The 22,197-nt window shown below is 42.6% G+C and overlaps 1 protein-coding gene across 1 annotated transcript in view; it reads left to right on the forward strand.

Annotated features, from left to right (window-relative positions):
* Positions 1 to 5,346: 5,346 nt before the first annotated feature.
* Positions 5,347 to 22,197, forward strand: part of PVALB (parvalbumin) — a 43,997-nt gene continuing 27,146 nt past the window's right edge. Inside the window, exon 1 of the mRNA XM_053404635.1 lies at positions 5,347 to 5,445. The gene's annotated coding sequence lies outside the window, so the exon portion shown is untranslated. The remainder of the gene's footprint in view (positions 5,446 to 22,197) is intronic.

Raw genomic sequence — 22,197 nt, forward strand, 5'->3', positions numbered from 1 at the left:
TCAGGCAAATGTCTAAGCTGGCCTCAGGATGTTTGGATAACTCCTGGCCTTGTGCAACAGCATCCGCACAGATTTCCTCCTTCTTCCCCCTCACTCCCTTTCTCAACCCTCCCAATGGCCTAGCCACATTCACAGTGTGCAACCAAGTACCGCTTTAAACTGCCATGGCTTCCTGCAAAGATTTCTGGGGTCTGTAGTTTGTGAAGGGTGTTGAGAGTTGTTAGGAATACCCCATTCCCCTCCCAAACACGTGGACATTGCATCTGTTTTAATCTGCTTTTAGTTTATTGTTGACTTTAATTATATTTAACAAGGTTGTGGAACATAATTCCCTGACATATCTACTACAACTATAGCACAGGTTTCTTTTTTTAGGAAACCTGCGGGTGGGAGGAGACCAGCAGCGCCTCCAATTCACCCAGAGGTCCCTTTAGAGGTGCCATTTGGTGGACTGCCAAGGAGGTACGGATCCAGCCTCCAAGGAGTGAACCGCAGCCTTCACTACTAGAAGAAGAAGAAGAAGAAGAAGAAGAAGAAGAAGAAGAAGAGGAGTTTGGATTTGATATCCCACTTTATCACTACCCTAAGGAGTCTAAAGGGATGCAGGTGGCACTGTGGTCTAAACCACAAAGCCTAGGGCTTGCTGATCAGAAGGTCAGCGGTTCAAATCCCTGTGAGGGGGTGAGCTCCCGTTGCTCAATCCCTGCTACTGCCAACGTAGCAGCTCGAAAGCACACCAGTGCAAGTAGATAAATAAGTACAACTCTGGTGGGAAGGTAAACGGTGTTTCTGTGCACTGCTCTGGTTCGCCAGAAGCGGCTGAGTCGTGCTGGCCACATGACCCAGAAGCTGTACACCGGCTCCCTCGGCTAGAAAAGCGAGATGAGCGCTCCAATCCCAGAGTCGTCCACAACTGGACCTAATGGCCAGGGGTCCCTTTACCCTTTACCTTACCTAAGGAGTCTCAAAGCGGCTAACATTCTCCTTTCCCTTCCTCCCCCACAACAAACACTCTGTGAGGTGAGTGGGGCTGAGAGACTTCAGAGAAGTGTGACTAGCCCAAGGTCACCCAACAGCTGCATGTGGAGGAGTGGGGAATTGAACCCAGTTCACCAGATTACAAGTCCACTGCTCTTAACCACTACACCACACTGGCTCCTCCTCCTCCTACTACTACTACTACTACTACAGCAGCAGCAGCAGCAGGCAATGAATTCCCTGAAGGCTGGGTCTTTTGCCCCTGTGGATCCTGCCGCCTGAGGCAGTCACTTCACCTTGCCTCATGGGAGGCAACCCTGATGACTTTGCTATGCTTCTTATCTCTTCCTTTTATCTGTTAGTTTCATTTTTGAAGTTGAAAGTTCTTATTGTGACTTATGTTATTGCACCCGACCCTAATATAACTTTGTGATGAAGGATGGGTAAAATATTTTAAATAAATGAAATATTTATTTACAGTGGTGTAGCGGGGGGAAGGTGCTAAGGAGCACAGCTCTGGGACTTCTTTCTTTCTGATGAACCCTCCCTGTTCTGGTAAGTGAATGAGGTGATAATGAGGTTTCAAGTTTGTTTGTGACAGATTAGAGGAAGTCGGAGGATAAAGGGAATAGCCAAGCATGCACTCAATATGCCTTTCTTGCTTTTGATGAAGTTCCTGTTTCATACTACTGGTTTAGAAGTTAACACTTTTATTTGCAAGATTGTTTGCGCATCAGATTGAAAGGCTGGAGACCTTTTGTTTAAGCTCAATTTATTTGACAAGTTGAACCTCTGCAGTCAGAAGTAAGCACTATAGCGTTTAATAGAGCTGTACGCCCAGGAAGCCATGCGCAGGGTGGCAGTCATAGTGATTTCTGTAAATTGGGAATTATGCTATATACAGCCCTCCCTCAGTATATATGAGACAAACATTCAAATACACATGTCTATGCATATAAGTAGGGATGGACAAATCTCTCAATTTTGGTTCTCTGCATTTCTCATTTTTCTCATCTTCTTTCAAGTTCTTCATGTTTCTGTACCAATCTGCAATTTTTTTCCTTAATCCTTATGAAAATTCAGCAGCATTTTAGTGCATGGTTCTCCTAAAAAACACATTTTGTATGGTTTTGACTGTGTGTGTCAAAATCATACAAAAATGTGTTTTTAGGATAAATTTGCACTAAAATGCTGCTGAATTTTCAGATAGATAGATAGATAGATAGATGATAGGTGATAGATAGATGATGATAGATGATAGATAGATAGATAGATAGATAGATAGATAGATAGTAATGTCTCATTCTATAATGCATTTTTATGTTATTCTTCCTATGTACACACATTATGCTAATATTGTCTGGTTGGAGAACTGCATCACAAAATTCAGAGAAATGTGAATTTGAAATGATAGTTGTGTTCAGCTTGCACATTGCTTTGAAAAGTATAGTTTCATATTAAAATGGGGGGATCAAACTTCCTCTCCATCCCTATGTATGGGAGGGAGAGGGGGGGTCTGCCTTTTTTAGTTTGTCTTGATGAGTTCCTGCACTTCAAAATTTACCACCACACCACAGCAGATAAGAACGAGAAGGGCAAACAAGTGGGGAGATTGGGAGTCTCCAACCCAGTCTTCAAAGACATACAGTACAGCTCCAAAACCTGACCCACATATGTCCTGCTTTTTAATTTATGGGAAGCACTAAGATGGACTAGTCAGCAGCTAGCCATAAATCTTTCCTCTTGGCTAAGCCATGCAGACAGGAGGGTTGGGATGCATGACTTGAACAAGATTCCAGCCCACTACTCCTCTTGTGTCTGCTACACACACATGATCATGGTTCAGAAACTTACAGAGATACCTTGGGGTGATATTCAACTACTAGGAGACTCACTGCACAAGAGGCACAAAATCATACAACATATCTTCTATATTGCAAATATTCCACCTTCATGATAGTGCTTTGAGTTGTGGGTGCCAGCATTTGTGAATGCCAGATTCCCCTTGATTCCTGGGTCTGATAGGTGTTAGAATTTAATCAAGGCTTGGAGTGATACAATTGGCTGCCAGATTTAGCAAAGTGTAAAATATAGGCCAAACTAAAATACAGGCCAAACTTCCATGTTCATGAAATCAGTCATTAACCAAAGACCAAGGGAAGGTAATGGGCCATTAGGAAAGCCAGAGAGAGGGGGCCCTGCCCAGACGGCCCTTGGGAGATGCCCCGACTCCAGGTCTGAGTTAGTTAGCAGGACAAAGGCCAGAGTCTGAAAGAGAGCAGTGGTTTAGGATTACAGTTGGCTGGGATGTGTCCACTCAGTTTAAAAGTTTGATCTAAATGCTATTGTGTTAACACCTAGGACCATGCAGGCAAGGCTTAATTCAAAGATGGACTAGTGAAGTGCATCCATCCTGCTGCAAAATCTTGTGCAGGCACAGCCTTCTTCTGTATCCACCACCTCCCACATTCCTTCCCCTGTCCATCCATCTCTGGCCTTGAAAGAAGGAGAATGGAATTCCTCAAGGCAGCTAATGACTTGGCTTTGGCCCCTGCCTTGCCGGTTTCAGCTCCCTCTTAATCAAGTGGCATGTGAGGCACAACAGGAAGCTCTGGAATGCAGGGCAGGAACTGACCCGGTAATCCCATGGAAAGTCAGGCCTGCCTTAATGATTCTTGTAAAATAAGCAGCAAGGGTTTAGCACCAGAAATCTCTTTGGGCCAATACCCCTTCTGAAATGCTATTTGACACCATCTGTGACTAAGGGCTGCTCCAAATGACTTATTTATTGAGCATTTATTTACTGAGCATCTGTCCTGATTTGCTTGCGCAAAGCTTATATGGAGGTTACACAATGTTTGGTTTCTACTGAGAATTCATTCTGAAGGATCCAACAATGCAAAGTACAATATTAAAAACACTTTAAAACAAATTACAACCACCACTAGACTGGAAGTCTTAAAAATATCTCTCTCCAACATCAAAGGCCAGGATCAAAAGCAGCCTATGAACATTCATCCTAATTTGTTTCTTAGGTCCTTGTACATCTGCCTGCTAATCATTCATTCATTTCACACCATTCAATGCATTTCCCCATTACTTTCCTAACTGCAAAACTCTGTTTCTTTTCTTAACTGTATCTGTTGCACTAGGAAGATAGAACACTTTAATTTACTGCAAATGGACAACCCTAAATTCCTCAGCATGTACTTAAATCAATCCTGCAAAATTCTGACAGTCTATAGGTGCCCTAAGCTATACTGGGATGGTGAGGTAGGGGGAGATGCATATTCCACAAGGCCTGTTGGGGAGCATGTATAATGGCTGGAGAATGTACAAAATTCAGCCTAGATGTGCACATTCCCCATAGCCTTATGAACACAGTGTATGTTGGCCAGTTAATGTGTACAATTCCCTCTTCATGGAAATAGTATGTGCACATGTTCCATGAGGCTTGGTGATCGTATACATTTGATCATGCGTATTGTCAGTTTTATTTTGGACAAGAGCACAATGGGTATACCAGGTGATCTGTACGTTCACCTTGGTTGTATTGAAAGTATTGAAAACATTTCTATCAGCATGCTTTCTGCTAAGAGAATAAAAAACACCCTTGAGAAACCCATTTGAAATAAGAGCTTCATCAGCAAAAGTCTTTCCTTCAATAAATTTCTGAGTGAAACCTGAAATGCAGTCTAGGGAAGGCTTTTTTATTGGACAAGTCTTCACCAGCTAGGTCCTAGTAGAAATTGGTGGACAAAGAGATATTGCCAGAACTCACCTCAAATGCCTCCCTTGTTCTCTTTTAATGGCAATGGTGCTCACCTGAGAGGTGCCAGAACCTAGTTCCGGTGAGTTCTGGCTGGGGAAAAAAGCCCTAGCCTTTTGTAAGATCAGCTCATGGAGAATAAGGCTACCAGGGCGTACTAAACATGATGGATATGTTACTTCTAGTAACATACTTCCCATCCACACAAACAGCAATTTTATTTATGTCTGAAATTGCATTGAGGGCTCTTATCAGAGAGCTCCTTCTTAGATTGTGGCCCTCAGCAGATACCCATCCTAGCCTGAAGCAGGAACTGCATTTCTGCATCAGTTTTTCATGGTGGGCTTTGTGACGGTTGTTGGATTTTGCTGTCTCCTGTCTTTGGGCTCCTTTTATGGAGGTCTTAGTCTTAATCCTTAATCCCTCCAACTAAATTTATCAGCTGTTGATTCTAGCCAAGAGTTAAGCTAAATTAAACTTTGGAATTCCATGTAGAGTGTATCAGATGCACTTGAGTTAAGGGGAGGTGGAGCTGCAACCAGCGAGTGTCCTAATTACAAGCTGCCTGGGGAGCCATCCTTCACACCAGAGGCTTCTTTCTCACCTCTTCAAGCCTGTTACAGTTTTGGTGGCTTCGACATGACGGAAAACTGATCCAGGGGTGCAGTGCGCCAATCAAAACACCTACTGTCCAGCAGGTGTGTCTGAGTATCGTGTCTGGACATGCACATGCCAGGCATTGACTGCAAGGTTTGATCTGTCTCTGCATGTTTGCATGTGTGACACTGTGATCTCATGGCAAATTTGTGGTCTTTGATAGCAAGTGTGCATGCATGAGAAAAATATAAGAGAAATCTTTTTATATGTGACAGCCGCTGCCCGGTTATTAATTGCATCGAACTGGAAAGGGGGGAAAGTACCAACAGTAAGGGAATGGCAGAATAAGTTATTAGACTATGCAGAAATGGCTCAACTGACAAATAGATTAAGGAGAAATACAAAACAGTCATTCATGCAAAAATGGGATATGTTCAAGAAATACTGTACCTACAAAAATACAATAATGACATAACATCTATGGCAGCGTTTGAATGACCCTTGTGTAAATTAAATATTATTAAATAAGGAAAACTGGTACGGTATGTTATAAGAAAGTATTAGAAAATATAGTAAGAGTAAGTTAAGAAGTATAAGTACATTCAATGTTGTAAATGTAACTTACATCGGGAAATGATGGGAAGTATATTTTGACATAATTTAGTTTATTGGATTTTACTTTGGTTTATTTTTATCTAGTTAGAAAGTATAAGAAAAGAGCACGTATAAGTACAAATTTAAATCAATATTTAACGGTATAAAGGTTGTTATTATTATTATTATTAGTTTTACCTTTTCTTTGTATGTGTATTTAAGATTGTGTATGATATTCTTGGATGTCAATTAATAAAAAAATAAAAAGAGAATGCCTGTGCCCTTTCCCATAACTTACTCAGATGTAGTCTCTCGCACACTTATCCTCTGCTATCCAAAGCCATTTCTCACATTAGACAGGGGCAAAGCTGGATCAATAGAAAGCTGCAGGCAGATACGCAGATCAGGGTCCTTGTGTTGTACATGTGTTAGATGCAGTGCTATTTTTCTACGAAAAGAGGTGCCAGAACTCACCATGAATGCCTCCCTTCTTCTCTTATAAAGGCAATGGTGCCGCCTTAGAGGTGCCAGAACTGAGTTCCGACTGGGAAAAAAGCCCTGGTTAGATGAAATGTGTTTGTCACATTCATACATTTTGTATTTAGATCTGCGCTTAGAACAGGCACAGACCTGAAAGTGTAACGCAAAAAAGTGGCCCCGACATGTGAGCATATGTGGACACAAACACCTGACTTCCAGTGCATGCAGCAAAACATCTTTCCCCTTCCCTCAGAAGGGATTCGCAGAAGGGATTCCCTCAGAAGGGATTCGCAGAAAAATTAATGGAGGCTTGAAATCTATGCATTGAAATGCTCGGCTTCTGAAACTAGATATCACCAGTTATGACTCTTTTCCTCTTAAGAGCAACAGTGAATTCCAAGCATATGTGAAATTGCTTAATTTTCAACAAGGATTGAGGATAGAAAAGGATTTGTGAGATATTAAGTGGGCAGTGTATTTGTAATATCTGAGGGAGGTGGTCTGGGGCTCCTGGAAAGGATGAGGAAGTGTGCAGACATATGCCTTCTGAACTTTTGATATACTGACCACATGAGGACTAAAAACTTATTTTATTTTTGAAAAAAGGCTGGTAAAATATATTAGTAGATTCTCCAATGGATTGCTTCTCTGTGCACTGAATTTTGGCTCTGCAGATGTATATTTTTCCACATTAAACAACTGATATTTTTTTCAATTTAATACTGTAATTTATTCCATGCGTCCCAATAAAAATTGAAAAATAGTTTATGACATTTTGAGCTAAGAGCTCTCACCCCTGCTTTTAATTGTTGGAGTGGCCAGGGCAACCCAGCCAGATGGGCTGGGTGTTGTTGTTGTTGTTGTTGTTGTTGTTTAAAGGAATTACCGGTAAATATTAAAAGGCAGCCCTTCTGCCCTTCTCTCTTTTCCCCTCTCAGTCTAATTTGGCCCTTAACAGTGATCCAAAAGAGTGACTCCCAGCTTGCTCTCTACCCTGCTCCACACTGAGGTGAGAACTGCAGAAAAGCTGTAGAGTTCTTTATTACTATTATTTATTAATACAATAATAATAATTAATTAAATTAAGTAAATCAGCTGTCCTCGAAAATCAATGGCAGGGGTGAAGTACAAGAACTCCCATCAAGAATAAATCAGATCACCTGGTTTCAAAGACTTTGCTTCTACCTGTAGCTACTTTCCAGATCTGTCTCCAAAGGTTGGCCAAGCTGGGCTTTCGTCAGAGCCCCAAGACCAGCAGAGGGCCCACTGTCCTAATCATAATACTACCTTTCCCACTTTGCACAGAATGTCCCAGATCATCAGATGCGGCCTAGGAGAATTCCCAGTTTGTATATCCTGCCTTTTCCATGGTAAGGGTCACAGTGAGGGAGTTATGCCAGAGCCCCACCCCCCTCACCCCCAATGCTAGTCACAGGTCAGTAAATGGCTTCAGCAGAAGCACTGGCGCCTGGTCTTGTGGCGCTGTTCTGTTTATTTTCTCCTCTCCTCCAGGCAAGAGTTCTTACATAGTCTCAATGGTTCTTCCCCCCTACTAATTGTTTCCCAGTGACTGCTGTGATATGGAGAGATTTCTACTGGAATGGACTCATCTCACATTCTGCAAAGCACATATATTTCTTTTGTGCTTGAATTGGAGCAGTCTCAGCGGGTCTTTTGCAACCATTAGGTTTAGAGTTGGAAGACAGTTTTCTAACGTTGCGTAATTCCATGGATAATAAATAAAATCAGCAAGGGAACTAACATTTTTAGAATTTGCATATGCATTATGCTTACCTGAGCAAACGTGAAGGTGATGCCACTGACCACATAGTGATCTCACTATCATTATTATTTTTTAATTGAATACCTTTAAAATGCTAGAAAGAACTGAGAACGATCATTTCCTGGGATCAATGTCCCAATATGCACTAACTGAACCTGCATCACTAACTGAAACAGCATATTTGACTGGAGAATTGCTGGGTGAGAAGAGATTGAAATGGTTTTTTAGACTGAGTAGTGACCTCCAAAAGAAACTCTATGGCCTCAATAGACCAGCAATTGGAGAAGGGAGGAACCTCCTCTCCTTAGCCAGAAATGCAGGTGAAATGTCTATCTCTGGAAATAGGATGTGCTAACTGGTCATTCAGATTTACCCCAAAAAAGTAATAAATTGTGTCCATAAAGCAAAAAAAGAATCAGGAGGGGGAGAAGGCCTTTTGGATAGTGCTTACTTTTCTTTTGCTAGAGTCTACATGTGAAGCTTGAGAGGGATTAGGAGTGTGAGTAACTTGAGAGCAAAATGACCAGCCTGTCCACTGAAACAGATGCCTCTCCACCCAATAAGCAGAAATATATTTTGCACTAGGCTGATTGAGTCCCTTGGGCAATTGGGACATGTGCAGTGTAATTCTGTGTATCTCAATATTCCACTGCATTCAGTGGGGCTGTTGTGGTCTGGAGGCAATACAGTGGTACCTCGGGTTACATACGCTTCAGGTTACATACGCTTCAGGTTACAGACTCCACTAACCCAGAAATAGTGCTTCAGGTTAATAACTTTGCTTCAGGATGAGAACAGAAATCGTGCTCTGGCGGGGCGGCAGCAGTGGGAGGCCCCATTAGCTAAAGTGGTGCTTCAGGTTAAGAACAGTTTCAGGTTAAATAAGAACTTGATGTTGAAAATCTGGTTTGAATTGGAGATTGAAGAACGGAGAGATCTCCTTATGTGGAGATCTGAAGATCCAAGGATTACAAATCTGATTAAGGTGGAAGTTGGAGCTTTGGGGACATTTGGACTTGAAAGGAGTAAGAAACAAGATTCGGGCTCCACTTTTAAGTATGGAGGTCTGGCTGGAAGAAACATGGATCCCATTCGGCTAGAGCTTCTCCGAGATCTGGTGTTTAATATTAAGGACAATCAAAAAAACCGGCAGAGAGGAATTGAGAGAGAATTAAGAGCCTCGGACGTGAGATCTCCAGGCTGATAGTAGATTAAGACTGATGGACATTTGTTGGGGATTGAAACCGGGAAAGGGGGGGTGGAGTTTGGGGATCCAAAGGGTGCATAATTACAATCTGTTTTTGCTTTTACTTTGTTTTGCTATTCGTATGAAAATTGGGGAAGTCGTGGAAGGGAATTTGGGTCGACTTTAGAAAGAGGTTTTAAGAATGAGTATTGATATATAAATATTGATGTTTATAAGGTAAAATTGGCTTTTTTAAAAATGAACTAAATAGAAAAAGGTCAAAAATTGGGGATAATAACTTGTTGAACTAACAATTTGAATTGGAATATAAGAAGGGGAGGTGTGGGGAGGTCAGGGAAATATGTTATAGAAAAATAAGGATTGTAAACTTTATGTGTTTTTAACTTTTTTTGTTTTTTCTTTTTTGATTTTTTAATGTATTAAAGTGGAAAATTTCAATAAATATCTTATAAAAAAAAGAGAACAGTTTCAGGTTAAGTACGGACCTCCGGAACAAATTAAGTACTTAACCCGAGGTACCACTGTAGTGGACTGTATGAGGACGAATAAACTGAGGCTGGAACTCAACAAGGTGGAGGCACTTTGGGGTTGTGATTCTCAGAATTAGGAATTAGTTTGGCAGAGTTGCACACATTTTGAACCTGCAAGCAGCAGACACCCCAAGCTTGGCAGTAGTTCTCAATCCAGCTTTGTCATAGGAGACCCAAGTGGTGTTAGTGGTAGTGTGCTTATTTCTAACTATACTCTGCTCACAAGCTACAGCCATTCCTGGACAGAGATAGTACAGACACGATAATCCATGCCTTATAACTTGATTACTGAAATGGTCCCTGCTACATGGGGCTGCCCTTGAAGATGGCCCAGAAACTACAACTGGTGCAGCTGGAATGCTGAGCAGTTCATTCTGCTAGAATCACGTAACACCGATTCTGAAGGATCTGCACTATCTGCCTTCATTTTTCCAGGCTCAGTTCATTATCTCAGGTACCTGGTACCTGATCCAGCTGCTGTTTGCCTGGAATTGCTAGTGATTGGACCTAGCATGTGTTCTGCCACTGAGCTATGTGGGCCCTCCCTTTATGGTTAGGGATAGTTCGTAATTATGAGCTGTCCATTTCTTTTAGAAAAACTGTAGAATTGTCCATCAATTTATTTGAGGTGAAAAGCATCAACTTATGAAGAGGAGACATCTATTCATCATCAGCTAGGCATATTTTGACATCCTATTCCCTTCCCAATTTCCCTCCTTAATTGGTCATACCAATAGTCATATACCAAGTCTGGCTTGTTGCTCATTTGGTTGCCAATGTTTGTGGTTTCAGACTGACCCAGGGCTGTATGAAGGCCATGCAAAATAAACATTCTAAAATGCATGTCATGCAGTCCACACTCCTGTGACATCAATGGCATCACAATTGCTCTGGGTGTCCAGTTCTGGTCCTGCAGAGGAGCCCACAGGGCAAGGCCGTTCCATTGTTGCAGCACCAACGAGAGCTCCTCGTTAGCAACCTGCTCTGGCAAGGATTAGAAGTCATCTGAGGTATTTTGAACCTCTGTCTCCAGTCCACCTCTCTTGGGCTTCACCCCCTGTTAAAGAAATAGACTCTCTTAAAGGGCCAACTCTCTGGCCTGAAGATGGGCACTTCTCCTATGCTCCATGACCTGCCTGGTGCACTCCCAGTGCCATTAGACTGGCAAGGTAATATAGGAGGCACTCAGTTCTTTGGATCTGGAAAAAAGGCACCCAGAAAGGTCCTGGTAGGGGTTCAATGGGCCTTGGTAAGGTAGGATTTGGTTCAATGAACTTGTGCCTGCCGGCCTCAGGTTCTGTCTTCCCCTGATCACCAGCATTAGATATAACCTGAAATGTGGGCTAGCTGCTCTGTTGGTGATACTGAGCTTCTGACTCAGTGCTGGACTCTGGAGCAGTAGCTATAGGTGGGCTGAAGGAACACTGCTTACCTAATCTCCCATCACCACTGTTGGTGTGATGCACTGTCCAATCAAGGAGAAGGGGAGAATAAATCTCATTGCCAGATTTGTTCTGTTGGTGAGTTTGCACCACACCATCCACACTGCTGCCTAGCCCCTCACCTTCCCACTACACCACAAGGACGGCCACCCTGTCCAACCAACTGCTACTGCTCTGGGGTCATGACAGTGGACTGATAGCTGCTGCTACTCTTACTATTAGTCATATCTTTGGAACCAACAATGGAAACCACTAGCACCAATAATTGTATGTCATAAAGAAAGTAGTTTACAAAACAAGATGGATTGATCCTTTATTAGGATAAACTTGCAATTACAGTCAAAGAAACTGCATGATTAGAGCAGGAATGCTTCTTAAGGAGGCAAAATTGCATGTTGTAATAACAGGTGCATCGTTTTCTGTACCTGTCAAAAGGTACAACAAAAGGGTGAAAAAATAAAGAAAAAGAATTGCATATCTGATTTTTTGCATGGACACTCAAAGAATATGGAGATTTCATATCACAGAAGACGCCCGCTAGTGCTTTCTGCCAGAGGAACTAAGTAATTCACTACTGAGAAATCTACAGAAGACTGAAGCACATCAAAGCATCATTATTGTAATGCAAAAAGGCAGCAAGATAGTCCAAATCTGCCAGGGCTTTTCTGAATTAACCTTATGTAATGATCCTATTTTCTCTCCATTATTTAAAAGGCATACTCTGCCGAGCCCATTTTGCATCAGCCATTCTCTGCCTTACAAAGATCTGTTGCCCCATCAGCACTCAAGGGGAAAATCACTAGTTTTCCAAACTCTACATATGTATTTCCCTGCTGGAGATTTTTCACATACACCTTAGGGTTTTTTTTAAAAAAAGAGGGTCCCTTGTTTCTGGAGTTGCAATAGGAGCATGGGAAGCTGCCTTGTACTGGGCCAGACCAGTGGTCCATCTGGCTCAGTTTTGTCTACACTGACTGGCAGCAGCTCACCAGGGTTTCAGGCAGGCAGTGCTTCCAAGCTCTACCTGGAGATGCCAAGGATTGGACCTGGGACCTCCTGCATGCAAAGCAGATGCTCTGCTACTGAGCTCCACCCCTTTTCAAAGGTGATAATGTGATATCTCCAGTAAGGCCAGACATTTTGCAATCCAATTAGCATGATTCCAGACTTGCTGCTGTTTGGAAAGCATGCATGGAATCAACTAGTGCTGCCAGAAAGGCTCTCTGATCTCAGGCTATGGAATGAATTTGGAGGGACTCGTAACAACCTACCTCAAAGAGGAGAGCTTTATAGCCCCAAAATCTGGGTTAGGTTCTTGCAAGGTTTACTGAAACAATGTGTGCAAATGGCTTTGAGCATTCTCAAGTGTGGCATATATGCTAAACAGGATTGACAACTTGAATAATATAGGGGGTGGGCAGATAAGCCCCGCCCCACATAATCACAAGGCGCAGTGCATGCACACCATTTGAATGGCAATGCTGATCCACTTTGGGGGAGCCTGGAAACCTCAAATATTTTATTGAGGGGGCCAAAGGGACCTCAGTCCCTAGGAGTTGGCTCCTATGATGCTAAATATAATGGTTTTAGTAACCATCGGCTTAGGCAGAATGCAAAGCAGTGAATGGCCAAAGGATGCTAGACCAGCACCAGCACTCAGTGAGGCTGGACAGCTGCCAAGGAACCATAGATGGTTGAGGGAGCCACTGAGCTAGACCTAGTGCAACCCCTAATACACCTTCTCGGCTGCATTTGGCATTCAGTGGATCCGCAAGAAGGATGGATTAAGATTTTCAAAAATAACACAATGGGGAATGATCACACTGAGGAGGGGCCTTCTTTCTAAATCTCAGTTGTATCCTGGCAATAAGCTCCTCCTCTGCATGAACAGGTCATTTTCAGCCAGTAGACTATTTGCATCCAGCAGGTCATTAGCGTCCATTAAAGCAAATGGGGTTTTGCCTACCAACCTTAGTCTCTCCTCACCCACCTGCTTGCCTTCTTACAACTAGTCCTGTGGTACAATGGGTCAATGCCTCTGACTGTTGACCAGAAGGTTGGTGGTTTGAGCCCACCCGGGGATTGCTGTGGGCAGGATTCCTACACCAGATGACCCTCGGGAGTCCCCTCCAACTCTACAATTCTACGAGTCTATGGACTAGTCCGGGATTGGTGGGTGACATTGGTTGTAGGCTTCCTACTCTTTCTTCAGTGTTGCCCTTGTAGAACTCATGAGAGAAGAGGATAAGGACAAACCTAGAAGTAGCTGGTTCTTGCTCCGCCTACCCTTGACCTCCATGCTTTCTGCACAGTCATTTTCAATGGGCACCAGTCATCACTGTTTGCTTCACTTCTGTTCCAGTGCCAGCTGTCATATGAATTCCTTGCAGTGCTCCCAAGTGTTTGGTGGGAGGGCACAGCAAGGAGGATGGGCTAACAATCGCACTGCTGAGCCCAAGTAGCATGCCCTTGTTGCAAAACCTGCTGCACGCTTGGCTGATATAGCCCACTTTCTTGAGCCTGTCACTTAAGGGGGAAAAACTGTTGACCAGTGAAATATTGCTAAGGTGCATTGCCAGCTGACGGAATCCTCACTCATTGCCTTGTGCTAGTTTTAGACTTTCTTAGCCAGCACTTTTCACTTGGGATGTTGGCAGGAAACCCCCCGGATCAAAATTCTGGGATCAGAGCTATGATGTTCTCCTTAGTGCAGCTCCGGCCATCTCCTATATAAGCACCAGGATTTTAAAGGCTGCAGTCATGGTCAAATGCATTTGCACTGCTCAAGGTGGCTTACAGCATTTTTAAGAGATATAAAATGAATGCATTAAAAAAACAACAACCAGAATCGATGTAAACATCTATAATCAATTCAATTTTGCTTTGTACTATGAATAGCATCTGGGACCAAACGAATGTTTTGCAAGTTATGCTCCCTGTTCCACATAACTGGTAATGAGGGTTTGTACCACTTTAGAATGTTACGAGTTCATTTTGATTTAATTTCTCAAAGCTTCTGGTGTTTGTTTTCTCTTACTCTTATTTAAGATGCAGATGGCCATGATACGCATATTCACAAATACCTAGTTTTCAAAGGAACTTGAATTGGTCAGTACTCCTGTAGCCAATCTGGTGCCCTCCGGATGTTTCAGACTACAACTGTGTAGCTCTGCTGGCTGGGACTGATGGGAATTGTAGAAATCTACAGAAGCACATCAAAGCATCATTACTGTAATGCAAAAAAGCAGCAAGATAGTCCAAATCGGCCAGCGCTTCTCAGAATTAATGTTATGTGATGATCTTATTTCCTCTCCATTATTTAAAGGGCATACTCTGCCAAGCCCATTTTGCATCGGCCATTCTCTTCCTTACAAAGATGCTGCTGACCCATAAGCTCTGCTGGCTGGGGATGATGGGAGTTGTAGTTCAAAACATCTGGAGGGCACCAGGCATATGCTCACCCTTTGACTGAAGATGCCTTTAGGTGCAACTATGAAGCTGATCAATCCAGGTGATGGCAGTTGCATTCAGCAAACCTAAAAGGTTTCTTTGGGGTGAGCTTCTTGGGGTGTTATTACTGCGAGCAATATTCCTCCCTTGCAGGCTGTTTATATGCTAGCCATATATCACAAAGACTCCACTGTACCTCATTCCAAAGGAAACCCTGGGGGAAATGCCCAGAACCCCTGGAATCTTGCACCACTCAAGGATTGGGGTGGCATGAAATAATATATTCCACTTTACACTATCATCTGATCTTGTGCACACACTTTATAATCTGGCTCTTCTGTCCTTGAGGAATATACATTCTGTCCAAAAATTACAGTGAATGCATAGGCAAGGGTAGTCAACCCATGCTTTGCTGTGACTTGAGCTATATGAAGTTCAATAGTTGGCTGCTGAACAAAGTGATTTCGAACAGATCATGTAAAATAACAGAGAGGCTTTAGTTGATCGTGATCATTTTCTCCATCTCAATTTTGTAGGTTCATTTTATCACTACATGGATATATACATCCAGTGCTTTTTCCTGGGGGGATGCAGGGGTACACATATCCCTAAACATTTTGTGAATCTTTGTACTTGTGTCCATTTACTGTATTTATTTTTCCCGATTTGAACTATAAAATGGTGATTTTCTTGAGTCAAAATGAGAGTACTCCTAAACATTTTTTGGGGGGGTGGGGAGCACTGCATACATCCGGTCAGACCATAGATCCATGGTGTACTGTAGCATTGTCTACCACAAGAATGGGAGCCTGTGACCCTCCAGATGTAACTAACTAATATATCACGCTGACATTGTCATCCCCCCATGAAGTGGCCTCAATATGCTTGATGTAACTGGTCCTCATTAATTAGAAGGCAAAGGAAGTGCGGAAGAACTGGCAGACAGCTCTAATGACCAGTGCAACAGGTTCCCACTTACGGTAGTCATAGCAGCATAATAAAGTCCAGCATGGAGGGAGGGGACACTTTTGGCAAAGTTTGCCTATTCATTTCCTCATAGTGCCCATGTCCACCTGTCACAAAAAAATGGATGCATGAGACAATCCCAACAAACTACTTTCCCCCCGATTGAAATCTTTTTAATCCTAACTCAGTCTCAAGTAGGCAGGGGGTTAAGCAACGTAGCTGGCTTCTGCTAAGCTAGTTTATCCTGGCCTGGAAACTCCTGCAGCAATAATTACATGGGCTTTTCTAGCCTGGTGTGAATAAAGCCACAGTGGCAATTACACCAAACATCTGGTGGACGCATTAGCTTCTTGTTGCTTATAGAACTGGCTCTTTTCCATTCATTTACCCTCTCACATAAGAAGCAACCAATAAGCTCCCAAGTTCCTTCACCTCCCTTCCTCAGAAGGAGGCTGGGGAATCATATATATATATATATATATATATATATATATATATATATATATATATATGATATGTGTATATATATATACACACACACACACACATATATATATATATATACATATATATATATACACACACACCCCTGGACGGGGTCAAAGGCAACTATGTCAAAGGCAACTATAAGGTTGCAGCGCTCATCTAGCTTTCAGGCCAAGGGAGCCAGTGTTTGTTCACAGACAGCTTTCTGGGTCATGCGGCCAGCATGACCCAACTGCTTCTGGTGCAACGGAACACTGTGACGGAAACTAGAGCGCATGGAAATGCTGTTTACCTTCCCACCACAGCAGTACCTGTTTATCTATTTGCACTGGTGTGCTTTCGAACTGCTAGGTTGGCAGGAGCTCAGACAGAGCAACGGGAGCTTAGTGGGGATTTGAACCGCCGACCTTCCAAACGGCAAGCCCAAGAGGCTCAGTGGTTTAGATCACAGCATCACCCACATCCCCAATATAGAATTATACTGCATCCCCAACCAAGTACGCCACCTAATTCCATACATCTTAGAAAATGAAGCAAAAAGGGGGGGGCGTAAATGGAGACAGACATAATTGGAAACACCCCTGTGACAGTGTATCCATTTCTCCAAAACAAACTAAAACAAACCCCCACAACAACAACAACAACAACAAAAGGTTCACACTGGCCATGTTTAAAGAATGGAAAGAAAAAGTGGGGAAACCGTCCCCAGCCCTATCCCCACTAATTCCCCATGTCCACCACCCACCCTTCCACAATGCATTCTAAAGCTTCCAAGTAAAGAAATGGTAAGCCAAAGGTTTTCACCACCTTACAGACTTCTGCAAAAAGGCAATCCTATATTGATACAAAAAAATACAAGTCAAACTAGGAGACACCCAAATACTCTGGCTGACCCATCACCGACTGTAGTTCACTGAATGAACCCTAGCTGCTACAAGAGTTATCGACATCCCTACTTTTCACATCAACACCACACTATGGAACATCACCATCAGGTTCACTAACTGTTTCTCATAGATCACCTAACCTGTCGATCCTCAGAGGCTGCACCCACACTCAAAACCCCCCTTCTGGGGAACCTGCATCATTATTCCAGCCAGCACTTATACAAGATCATGGCATAAGACAAGACAGAATTTTGTTGTTGTTTAGTCGTTTAGTCTTGTCCAACTCTTCGTAACCCCATGGACCAGAGCACGCCAGGCACTTCTGTCTTCCACTGCGTCCCGCAGTTTAGTCAAACTCATGCTGGTGGCTTCGAGAACAGTGTCCAACGATCTCGTCCTCTGTCGTCCCCTTCTCCTTGTGCCCTCCATCTTTCCCAACATCAGGGTCTTTTCCAGGGAGTCTTCTCATGAGGTGGCCAAAGTACTGGAGTCTCAGCTTCAGGATCTGTCCTTCCAGTGAGCACTCAGGGCTGATTTCCTTAAGAATGGATAGGTTTGATCTTCCTGCAGTCCACTGGACTCTCAAGAGTCTCCTCCAGCACCATAATTCAAAAGCATCAATTCTTCGGCAATCAGCCTTCTTTATGGTCCAGCTCTCACTTCCATACATCACTACTGGGAAAACCATAGCTTTAACTATATGGACCTTTGTTGGCAAGGTGATGTCTCTGCTTTTTAAGATGCTGTCTAGGTTTGTCATTGCTTTTCTCCCAAGAAGCAGGTGTCTTTTAATTTCGTGGCTGCTGTCACCATCTGTGGTGATCATGGAGCCCAAGAAAGTAAAATCTCTCACTGCCTCCATTTCTTCCCCTTCTATTTGCCAGGAGGTGATGGGATCACTGCCTTGCCGTGGCAAAGGGGCTTGAATAACTCAGAGAAGCTATGAACTATGCCGAGCGGGGCACCCAAGATGAACAGGTCATAGTGGAGAGTTTTGACCAAACGTGATCCACCTGGAGGAGGAACCGGCAAGCCGCTCCAGTATCCCTGCCAAGAAAACTCCATGGACAAAGACAACAGGACAGAATACCGAGCTGTAAAAGTTTCCCCTTCATACCCTTGAAGCAGCTGCAAAATGGGGAGAATGGTATGTATCCATGTTTGCAAGCTGTCAAAGAATTTGTATTTAACAGGCAAAAGGCAAGGGTTATCTGTTTGTGACATTGATGTTTCTTTCCCCCGGCTATTGATGATATCACAGAATGCTCACAATTGTTTCAACTGCTCAGAGTGAAGGGTCAGGTGTCAAAAGTCATACACTGAAAATTTCACATTGGGGGGGGAGTTCACAAAAAGAATTGTATGATGGGGGAAGGCTGATTTTCCACGTGCTGATTGAGAACAACCCGCCAATGCCTGGGTCAGCACTCTCTGTGATTTAAAATGAATTATGAAAAGGAAGAAACAAATTTCCCATCACAGTAGTGACCCATTGGGGACCTCATATGAGCAGCCACATTTCATGATCAGGTTTTGAATCAGGTTCCAGGAGGGTAATAAAGCAATAAATCTTTCAGAATATAAAATAGGAAATAAATGCCTAGGAAGAAGCATAAGGACTTAAAGGTTGAATCATACATAAAAAGGTAGCAAGAACATAGTCTTACTGGGAAAAGCTCATGTTGAAAGGTGAGCATCATAATCATCCAAGAAAGGTGTTGATAAGTTGGAAAGGATCTTGAGGGAATGGGTCTGGAATGGAAATCCTGTGGGGGTAGATTGATGGAACTTATTCTGATGAAAGTGTATTTAGTGGTTGATGATGTTAAATATGCAACCCAGTCCTATGCGTGCTTTTTCAGAACTATGTCCAGGTACGCTCATTTGGGATTATTCCAAGGTAAATGTGCCTAGGATTGCAGCCTTATAAGGATTTCAGAAAGGCACAATCACATTCCCATTCTGCTAGGTGTATGGCAAATTATTGTGTATGTGTTTTTCACTGCAGCGGCAGGACTGGCTGTCTGAAGGCAATGCAGGCAGAGGCATGGATAGTTTGGCAAATACTGCAGGCAGTCTTCACTCTGAGGAGCCAAAACAGATTCTGAGGCTTTTTATAGTGCCAGGTGGAACCTCATCTGCCTTTTTCTGTCACCTGCTGAAATAGAAGCTATAGTACCAAAGCGCAACAAAGGGAAGGTCGTCAGCTCCCTATTATGACACGCTGTCATGGTGGTGCAGAGAGTAAATTGCCTACATCTGGTTATAAGTCCTCTGGCACCTTACATACAAGAAGGTAGAAAAGGAGTGGGAAACCTGTGGGCTTTCAAATGTTGTTGGACCCCAACTTCCATCAGACCCAGCCAAAAGTTATGGATGATAGGAATTGTAGTCTAGCAACACCTGGAGGACTACAGGTTCTGTACCCCTGACATAGAATTAGGTTATATTAGGGGAAAGACTTTATATAGCCATATTTATATAGGGAATGGAATGCGAGAGATCTTCCACTTTGCAAGTTTTCAAGCAAACACAGGGAAGATGATTCTTGGAACAGAAATGGACAACATCAGATGCTCATAGAATCAGGGGATTGTAGAGCTGGAATGACCCACGAGGGTCATCTTGTCCAACCGCCTGCAATGCAGGGATCTTTTGCCCAACGTGGGGCTCGAACCCAGGACCCTGAGATTAAGAGTCTCATGCTCCACTGCTGTTGGGCTACAACTCACATTATCTCGAGTTAGCTTAGCCAGTGGTCATCCATGATGGGAGTTGGAGTCCAACAACATCTAGGGATTGAAGTCTGGGCCAGATGACCCCTGGGAATGTTTATGTTCTGTGATTGTCTTTTATATGTAGAAAGATGGTGTGACCGAAGAGCATAGAGGCTACAGCTTGCAGAAAGAGAGAGGAAATGATATTGCAGAGTGTTGAGAGAAAGAGAGAACAAAAGAAGGGAAGGACTGAGAAAATAGTGAATGGTTGCAAAATACAATGGAAACTATTTTGTTTGCAAATTATCTCCTTTGTACTCTCCTCTGCAAATGGACATCAAATTTTCATGAGATGTTCTCAGAATGTTCAGGTGTCTGCTGAATATTCACAAAATATCTGGTATCACTATTTGACAACTAATCATGCTTTGATTTAGATATTTGACTTTGCAGTTTGATTTTAATGTTTGATATTTGACAGTATGTGACAGCTGCCTGTGTCTGATAGTTTATGACAAATCAAGGTTAGATCTATATCTGAACACAGTATATATACAGCAGCATTGCACACAAGGCCACTAAAGTAATATCAATAGTTGTTGATGTTTTTCCTCAGCACTGCTTCGGAATATTAAAATAGGCTAGATGTAGTTCAGTATCAGGACTTCCTGAGAAGCATTGCATATTACCAGTTAAAAATGCAAAAAAAAGTTCCCATGATTCAGGACATTCACAGCAAGGTTAAATTCATTCCATGAGTACCTTGTTATAGCTTCCTATGCAATGAGATATAGCAGCAACAATATGGATGTGGGCAGTGCTTTTTTCTGGGGAGACACAGGGGTACACATGCCCCATAACATTTTGTGATTCTAAGTTTGGCCTCATTGAGGGGCAGTATTTCAATATGAGTAGGAAAATGAGAGTACCCCTAAACATTTTTTTTGAAAAAAGAGCTGGATGTGGGTAGCTCAGTTGGTTAAAATGTGGTGCTGATAACGCCAGGGTTGCAGGTTCGATCCCCAGAAGGGACAGCTGCATACTCCAGCTGCCCTGCAAGGGGTTGAACTAGATAATCTTCAGAGTCCCTTGCAACTCTACAATTCTATGATTTCTATGATATAGAATTAGGCTGCATTCACATGGCAATTTATTCTGCTTTCATAATTTCCCCCCTAACTGTTAAGTTCTGTATTATATTTGCACTGCCACATGACATTAAAGGCACTTCTGGAACTATAATAGAATATAGTGCAAGTTTAATTTCCATATTATTTGCTTCCAGAATCCATTTGCAAATACTATGAGTGCTCAATTTGACTTTTATTCTACTATACACCCACTGTAGTTCTGGAAGTGGCTTTTACATTGTGTAGAAGCTCAAATGTGGAAATTAAAAGCTAGGGAAACTTCATGGAAACAGAATAAGCTGTCATGTGAATGAAGCCTTTTTCTGTTACAATTCTAAAATTATGGATCCATCACCACTGAAAGGGGTGTCCAGACAACTCTGAGTCATGAATGGAAGTGTCATGCCCCCTCACGCTAACATCAGTGCTCCCTTCATACTATTACCAAACATTCAGCCACAACAGAGCATCATCACCAGTGTGTCAGCCTCAAACAGAACTTGGTTGGTAGCCACAATGCTTCCTCTTCCTCACATGTTCACGAAATGTGGAGTAGGGAGTCTGAACAACCCTAAGAAGTCTATTGTTTATTTATTTAAATTTCTATACCGCCATTCACCCGAAGATCACAGGACAGTTTACAATATAAAAAACCACGAAAATGCATCACATAGTAACAAACAAAAATAATACACACACACCCTGTTTAAAATGCCATCAATTGTTTAATTAGCCAAAGGCCTGGGTGAAGAGGAATATTAGATGCTTTACACAAAACTTCAAAGTCTTCTTTTCAGACTAGCTTGCATATCCTGAATTTGCTAGTTAGAGCTGCAACCTTAGTTTGCCACTTGGGTTCACAGTGGTTATTTGTTGGCTATTTATTTATTTCAGAAAATTTATATGCTGCTTGATTGTAAAAACAAATAAACCTCCAAACAGTTTGCCAAACTTACGTTTTGCCTTCATTATTTGTTGTGGCTTTCTGTGTTGTTTTATTGCTGGTTGTTATTTTATTGAAAGGTGGACCCGAAATGTTTCAACCAAAGAAATTAAGATGCTGTAAGGTTAACAGCCATGTGATGTCTTTCAGTTTGAGCCATTTGCATAATGGCGTGCATTTCCCTCACATGATCCAAAGCATAAAACCACAACTAAGAGTAGCAGACAGGGGAGGGGGG

The sequence above is a fragment of the Podarcis raffonei genome, chromosome 10 (genome assembly GCF_027172205.1).
Source record: "Podarcis raffonei isolate rPodRaf1 chromosome 10, rPodRaf1.pri, whole genome shotgun sequence".
NCBI lineage: Eukaryota > Metazoa > Chordata > Lepidosauria > Squamata > Lacertidae > Podarcis > Podarcis raffonei.